Source organism: Podarcis raffonei, chromosome Z (genome assembly GCF_027172205.1).
Source record: "Podarcis raffonei isolate rPodRaf1 chromosome Z, rPodRaf1.pri, whole genome shotgun sequence".
NCBI classification, from domain to species: Eukaryota; Metazoa; Chordata; class Lepidosauria; order Squamata; family Lacertidae; genus Podarcis; species Podarcis raffonei.
This window is the reverse complement of record NC_070621.1, coordinates 5,671,666-5,680,151: the sequence shown is the minus strand read 5'-3', so window position 1 is coordinate 5,680,151 and position 8,486 is coordinate 5,671,666.

Below are 8,486 nucleotides of genomic sequence, written 5' to 3'. Positions count from 1 at the left end.
CAACAAACCATCACCAGGTTCTATCAATACAGCTGCTCTCAGATCTACCGGCAATGCAAGGCAGAGAGAAAACAAGATGAATTTTTTCTGATATGAATTCTCCAATATTGGATTTTCTCCTGCCCGCACCCAGAGCACTTTGTACACATTCCAGCTTTTCCTTCCACATGGTACAGCAGCTCCATTTGCTGAGTGACAGGGCAGATGCCACTGGGTGGTGCGTCTCTGAGAAAGATGCTAGGCTTCTGCTCAGAGACATCTTTCTCTTATTAGAGAGTGGACTGGCACCCTTCCCCATCAAATCAGACAGTATCCATCACCACACACTTTATAGTATACACAGCATACCCCCCCAACATCCTCTGATGAAATTAGGGATGTCCCATTCCATAATGATAATTTTACTATTTATACTCCACACATCTTACTGGGTTGCCCCAGACACTCTGGGCAGCTTCCAACATATATAAAAATAAAACAAATATTTAAACATTAAAAAAAAAAAACCTTCCCCATACAGGATTGCCTGGGAGCTTGGGAGTCAGATAACTCCATACCTCCAACATTTCTTTAATGAAAATAGGGACATCCGAAGGAAAAGTGGGACATTCCAGGATCAAATCAGAAACCGGGACAGCTTCTCTAAATCAGGGACCTTCCTGGAAAATAGAGACATTTGGAGGGTCTGGTATACAGTAGTATGATCAGGCCTTTTGTGCATTTAACTTGCACAGTTTCAACTATATGTGCTTGAAGGCCAGCTGGCTGAAATCCCACAAGTTAAATACGGAGCTGGCACAATGAGAGTCCTTGCTCAGGAAGCAAGGCAGAAAGCTTAAAAGCTCTTTTTGCACTGGATTTTCCCAGCACAAAGGGCTCTTTTAAGCTCTCTGCATTGCTTTCCAAGCAAGGCTCTCTCTTCTTGCCAGGTCTGGGGTGCTCCCAAAAGGTCTTGTGGGAACTCAAACATCCCCAGATCTTACAAAAGCATCCTGGGGCTTCTGGAGAATAGCTATTGCCATCAGAATGTTTACTCAGAATTTCCTGTTTAGCAGGCTAAACATACTCACCTCCCTTAACTATACCTCATAAGGCTTGGTTTTCAGATCTTTTATCATCATGGTCACCCTCTTCTGCACACGTTCCAGCTTGTCAATATCCTTCTTAAATTGTGGCCTCCAGAACTGTACACAGTATACCTGTTGTGGTCTGACCAAGGCAGAATGGGGTGGGAATATTACTTCCCTTGATCAGGACACTATACTTCTGTTGATGTAGCCTAGAATACCATTAGCTTTATTGCTTCTGCATCACACTGTTGACTTATGTTATGCTTGTGGTCTACTAACACCTGAAGATCCTCCATTTTATATTTGTAAAGCTGGCTATTCCTGCTTAAGTGTAGAACCTTACATTTGTCCCTGTTAAAATTCATTTTCTTTGTTTTTACCCAGTTCTCAAATCAGTTTTGGTCATCTTGAGTCCCAATTCTGTCTTCATCAGCATTAGCAGCCCCTACCAGTGTGGTGTCATCTAAAAATTGAATGAGGCTCAGAAAAGAACCTTGCCACACCCTACTTGTCACTTTCCCCCCAGGTGATGAGGAACCATTACTGAATATTCTTTGGGTTTGGTGAATTAACCAGCTACAAATCCACCTAACAGTTACCTTGTCTAGTCCACATTTTACCAGCTTCTCTGCAAGAATATCATGGGATACTTTGTCAAAAGCCTTGCTAAAATCAATATGCACTATGTCCACAACATCCCCTGGATCCACCAAGCTTGTAACTCTATCAAAAAAAAAAAAAAAATTGTCTGGCATTACTTGCTTTTGAGAAACCCATGCTGAGTCTTCGTCATCACAGCATCCTTTTCAAGTGCCCACAGACCAACTAAATTATCTATTATAGGTCCTTTCCTGGTACTGATGTCAAGCTCAATGGTAGTTATCTGGGTCTTCTCCCCACCCCAACCCCCATCCTTCTGAAGATGTGGACAACATTTGCCCACTTTCAGTCTTCAGGGGCCTCACTTGTTCTCCAAGAGTTCTCGATTATAGACAGAGGCTCTAAAATTGACTCTGCAAGCTCTTTTAGTACCCTCAGGTGCAGTTCATCAGGCCCTGGAGATTTGAATTCATTTAAATTAGCTAGATGTTCCCTTAAGAATTCTTTTACTTTATTGGGCTTCAACTCTCTCCTTGCATTGATTATTCTGTTATCACCATGTTAGGCACTGGTTTGTCAATTCAGACATTCAGACAATTCAGACACCAAACCATAATTAGTGCAAATCATGGTTTCTGGTTCTGGATCACTGGCTGATCACACAAATCATGGTCTGTCAATTCAGATGACAAGCCCAAACACTTAAGTATCCTTATCCATAATTGAATACGATTCTTGAATTCATGCATTCACTGTTGGAAACAGTAAAAAGACCAATGAAGAGCTATGGTACTTAGAAATGTGCTGATTTTAAGTGGTGCCTGAAGAGCAAGGGACTTGTTCTACAGTGAAAATGTCAAGAGACTTTTCTTGCCAACAATAGATGTCTGAGCTTTCAGATTTGCTTCCTCAGACCATAGCAGAAGGGTGACAAGTGGATTTAGTGTGTTAAAGAAGCATGCCCTCTGTGCTGCTATGAGCTCTCTTGTTTAATAAGAGCAGCCAAAATGGATTCAAAATTTTGGTGCCAAGAATTTCATTCAGGGAAAATTTGAGAAGGATTTGTTCCTAGAAATGTCCCAATTTTGGGGGACCAGTGCAGAATCATCACCAAATATGGTAAGGGACAAGAACTCTTTTTCTAAAGGAAAGTCCTTTTAAAAGCACTTTGTGCTCTGGAGAATGTAAGCAGTTAATGGTTGGCCTACACAGGGTAATGCACTGTTGAATTCCACCCTGTGGATTTTAACTAGGAAATTTGCACAAATCCCTCTCCCTCTTCCAAGCCAATGGGAGACAGGGACTAAGTGCAGTCCCTCTCAACTGATTGGCAGGGAGCAGAGCAGGGGTCTGGAGTGGAAGAAGAAAAGGGATGGGGCTAGGATGGAGAACAAGAGGGTGTGACAGTGGGACTGAAGAGGAAGGATAAGGAAAGTGGAGACAGTGGGGAAGAGCAAAATGAGAGAAGAGAAATGACAGAAACCCCTTACAGGCAGAGAGATGGAAGAGGAAACCTTTCTATCAGGAGTAGGTACAGAAGTACAAATAAATATGAAATGGAGGGGAAAGAGTGAAAGAATGAAAGGAAATTCGGAGAGGCACTAAGAGGTCCCATCAAGGCTCTTCGGATGGCTTATCTTCACTCGTTAGAAATACAGCCATATCGCCAATGCCTGGGGTGAGTGAAAGAGGGCAGTACACCAACAGTCTCTGTGAAACGCTTGAGAGCTTCTGCCAGTCAATGTAGTCAACACTGAGGTAGATTTATTCATAGTGTGACTAGGTTTCAGGCAGCTTCCTCCATTCCTAGGAGTTGCCCACCACACACACACCAATTATGACTTCAGACCCAACTTACATGATACAGCCAATGATAGACAAGGCTTACATGTGACTCCATAAATGGCAACTGATTATGATGCAGCTTCCATGGGCTGCACTCTCAAATACCTTATCACACTGTGAGGGGCCGGGCATGCGCCCAGAGACCATTGAGGGAAGGAGGAAGAGGAAGAGGGAGGATGTGAGGGAGGCTGCTCCTCAGATGCCTTGCCTGACGTGGCCCTTGGTGACAATCCACTGATTAAAGGAGATTATGTCTTTATTCTTCCAGTTCATCAATATAAGCCTCTTGGCTACCATTAGAGCACATAAAGACCATTTTTGTTGTCCAGTTGTTAACTTCCATATAGTAGGTATATAGCTCGGAAGAATATTCTCTGTTGAAAATCTTAGGGTTTTCTTTCCTGAACAGTCATATTTATACAATCCAGCACTTTCTTCCAAAATTTAGTATAAACATATGTTTCAGGGATGCACCGGCTCTCTCAGGCCTTGGCCTCACCTGCCTCCCTTGGTGACAGACAAACGGACAGATGTGTGTGTATAAGCACACATTGCTGCCAGAAGCAGCAGCGCTGCAGCCACCGCTTCCTTTTGTAACCGCGCTGCCATTCGGCTAGTTTCCTCACACGTAACTCTCCCCTCCAAACCCGGACATTTTACAAAATTTTAAAAATACGCCCACAGTGATTTCATCCCTGAAAAAGAGGTCATGTCTGGGTAAATCCGGATGTATGGCAACCCAAGAGTGCTGTGTATTTTTCCATGTACATTTTAAAAAACCTTACAGCGTCATTCAGCTTTTCCAATTCTTGTCTGTGTCCTCTTTTAAGGCTTCCAATATGAGGCTAGCTAGAATTGGCTGAGGGAGCTGAGCATGTTTAGTCTTGAGAAGAAGAGAATGAGAGGTGGCACGGTAGTCATCTTTAAACATCTGAAGGGATCTGACATGGAAGAGAGAGCAAGCTTGTATTTTGCTACTTTTGCTGCTATGACCTGAACTAATGGATTCAAACGACAAAAAAGGAGATTCCAACTAAACATTGGGAAGAAATTTCTGATGGATTCCAACAGCATCTGGAGGGTCACACGATCCCCATCTCTCTTTTAAACATTATAGGCTTCTTTTAAAAGAAAAGATTCCATTTTCATCCCCTATAACATTTAGATCAATTAATTCATTCACACATCACTTTAAAACAGCCTGGTGGAACAAGAAATCATCAAGAATTTGCCAGACATCAATGCTTTTATTTTACTGGTAGTTTGGCTGACATTTTATTATGTCAGTTCGTTCTTTCCTCTTTTGTTTGCATTGCTATTAGCCAATTCCTTGTCTATTCATTTAGTTTATATTGCTATTAGCACCATTACATTGACATCGGTGAAATACAGACTTGGATAAATTTTAAAGAGAAATACACAATAAAACCCAGGTGATTTTACTAGCTCCATATTTATCTAACCATCATTGGTAGGAAATGATTTCAGCTATGGGCTGGATCACATTCTTGACAACCAGTGATTCTGCACGTGTGAGGCCCCAACCTGCATCCCACAATTGAGATTTGCTGCTTTCAAATTTTGACAAAGCTCTGAGTTGCAATAGGTTTTTTTTCTCCCAATTGCTATTGGTGTCAAAAGTGCTGCATCATTAAAATGGTGGAGAATATGGAATCAGGTGGTCCTTAACATTTTTTCCTGTGTTCTGGTTCCCAAGCTCAATTCCAGGCTTCTGGGTCGTGACTGACTGCTGTCTAATACCACAGCCCCAGCAAGTTATCAGTGAGATAGTATACCTGTGTCTGTAATATATTGCTTTAGACAGTAGGTGGGAGCTTGTATACCCTCCCCACCACCCAAATTCCTTCATACTCCAACATAGAAAAGTAGATGTCAGTAAGGATTCTAACCTAGCATTCACCCAGATATACTAGGATTTTGAGAAAGTGAGGTGGGCGCCAATCACAAAACATCTGCCATGGGGCTCTGTCATAACATAAAATAGCTGTCACATCCAAGACATCAGAAGAAGAGACAGAACCACAAAATAGTAGGGGCAACAAATTATCCCTCCAGAACCAGGTTTAGCATTGCTATCACTCTTTCCAGAAATCCTGCAAAATGTGTTATTGTTGTTGTTGTTTAGTCATTTAGTTGTGTCCGACTCTTCGTGACCCCATGGACCAGAGCAAGCCAGGCACTCCTGTCTTCTACTGCCTCCCACAGTTTGGCCAAACTCATGTTGGCTGCTTCGAGAACACTGTCCAACCATCTTGTCCTCTGTTGTTATATAGAGACTTAATTACCTACCTAGTAACAGCAACTAAGTTGGAATACACCCAGCATTGGACATGCCATTCCCACTGCACCTTAAAAGGCTGGTGAAAATGGGTATGGCAGTTAGCAGTTGTAGAAAAAGTTACAGAGTGTAACAGACAGCTAGGGATTAGATCTAAAACATCATTCTCAGTTACTTGGTCTCTGTTGCTGAATTTGTTTTGTGACAAAAGGGAGTACTCTTCCCTCAGAGCTTCATCACCCATTATGGACAGGTATTATACCTAAACAGCTTTGGTCCTTAGCTTAAATTCTATACATTATCTTTGTTGGCTTTCCATATTGCTGTCTGTATATTTCTTAATTATTGTATAGGTTTTCTTTTCTCCCCCCCTCCTGTGCATTTACAAGTAAGACTGGAATTTAATTCATAGTTGTGCTTATGAGTTTATTAATATGTAATTTTAAAAAACTCTAAGTTAAAAAAGAAAATAAGAAAATAAGGGAGGAGACACCAGCATCAGGCACCACCATGTTTGTTCCCTGAGAAGCTATTTGCACCTCTGCTCTTTCCAGAACAGAAGGGGGCAAGCATCTGTTCCTAGCATCCAATTAAATGTGAGCATCTTTTAGGGGGCATGTTCATTGTAGAAGCTGAGCCAGTGCAAAACAGGTGACTGAGCAGGAAGAGCAAAGAGTCTCTGGTGAACTGTGGATATTTGAGAGGATATTTACTGAAACCTTTCCTGGGTTCCATAGGAGATGCTCATAGGTACTCTGACTCCTGTGGGTGCCACACGGGCAATCTCTGTGCCAGTGTCTAGTTTCTAGACATGATCCGTCACATGAATCTCATGTGAATCTGTCATGGTATATCCCTCACAAAAGTCTACTGCCACAGTTATGTAGAATCAAAGGCCTATAGCAAAATGCTGAATACTTCCTCCATGTCAATCCCCTGTCAGTTATCCTTTTTCATACTGTAATTTAGGCCCTTTCTGGCAGCTTTGCATCCATCCCCATCAATATAAATTATACTGCTAGGCTGTCTCCTGAGAGATGTAGTATCAAAATATTTTATTAAAGTCAAGATTAATTACATGGCTTGGCCCATTATTCTTTTTGTTTCCTCCTGTCAAAATACATCACATCATGCTGATGTGGTCAGAATCACAGAAGCACCATCCGAAGCTGAACACTGGGAGATTTGGGACAGATGAAAGGAAAGATTTCATCACACCACATATAGCTAAACTATGGCATTCGCTCCCTTGAGAAGTAGTTATGGCCACCAACTTGGATGGCTTTAAGGGAGGATTTTAAAAATCATGGAGGATCAGGGTATCAGTGACTACTAGTCACCACAGCAATGTTCTCCCTACACTGTTGGGGGCAGCGTTGCTGAGAATCCGAAATGGAAACACTGTCGTTATGCTCATGCCCTGTTTGTGGGCTTCCCAAAGGCATCTGGCTGGCTATCATGGGACCAGAATGCTGGACTAGTTGGTTCATTGGCCTGATCCAGATAGGCTCCTTTTACATCTTCATATTCTTAAAAGAAATCTTAAGGACCTTATCAAGTCAGCATTGCCATGCCTTTCTAACTGGGTGTTTTCTGAAAATAAACAGTGGTGTTTCTATTACTGATAAATGGCCTTGATCAGTATAGTCTAAAAATATTTACAACCCACCATTATAAGTCAAACTCCCTCAAAGTGACTTACACAAGCATAAATTTTATATATTTCTCAACAATAATAAAATAGAATACAAAAACCAATAAACCAAGAACATTAATAAAACTAGCAATAATCAATACACATTCAGTGTACTAATAAAACTTACCGTATGAGTTTGTCAACCCCTTTGCCTTGACATTGGAATTCAGATATGAGGCATATGGCAGGGGTTAGGGGGTCGCCTTATTAATTGCAAGGCTTTGCAACAAGTAATGAGTGCTTTCAAGTAACACTAAGTGCATGCAGCCTTGCTGAAGAGGACTATAGGGAATGAATCCCATTGCCTTATTATTGTGCCAGACTACCCTGGTTCCTTGTACTGGAGCCATTAAGTCATCAATTCCCCTTGAGCCAGCCACCAATAGGTTAGGAAACTATCTCTTTGCCAAGCAGGTGCCTCAGGGTTCTCACCAGGTTCTTCTGAATTCCTCGTCCCTCCTCACACTTCCTGCCAATGGCATAAGCCTGTTAATCAGCGAAATCATATTGCCAATAGGCCCTCTTGTTTCAACAGTTTTTTTATATGTGTGTGTGTATGTGTTTTCTATTATACCCCCAATAATAGCCAAATTATAACAATAACAATTATCAAAATGCCAATTAACTTCCAATTAATACATTTTAGTTAAAGTGGCTCCCCGTACGGTGGACTGGATGCATTTCTGATCTTATATCACTGCATTCCATAATCTTAATTAATGTCAGCTATATTTCAGTTATTATAATAATCCCTTAGTCAACAGCTACATAATTAATGATTTCCATTTGTGATGTTACAATATATAAATTTATAAAGCTTCAAGTGAGGAACTATTATCTTTATTCTGCCCTGCGTCTGAAAACTGTTGTGTCCATGGAGATTCCTTCTGTCCATATATGGTGTTGTCTCTTTTGCTTCCTAGCTGTTGTTTTCTCCCATCATGGCTTGGGGTAGAACTGAATCTCAAAGTTTCTC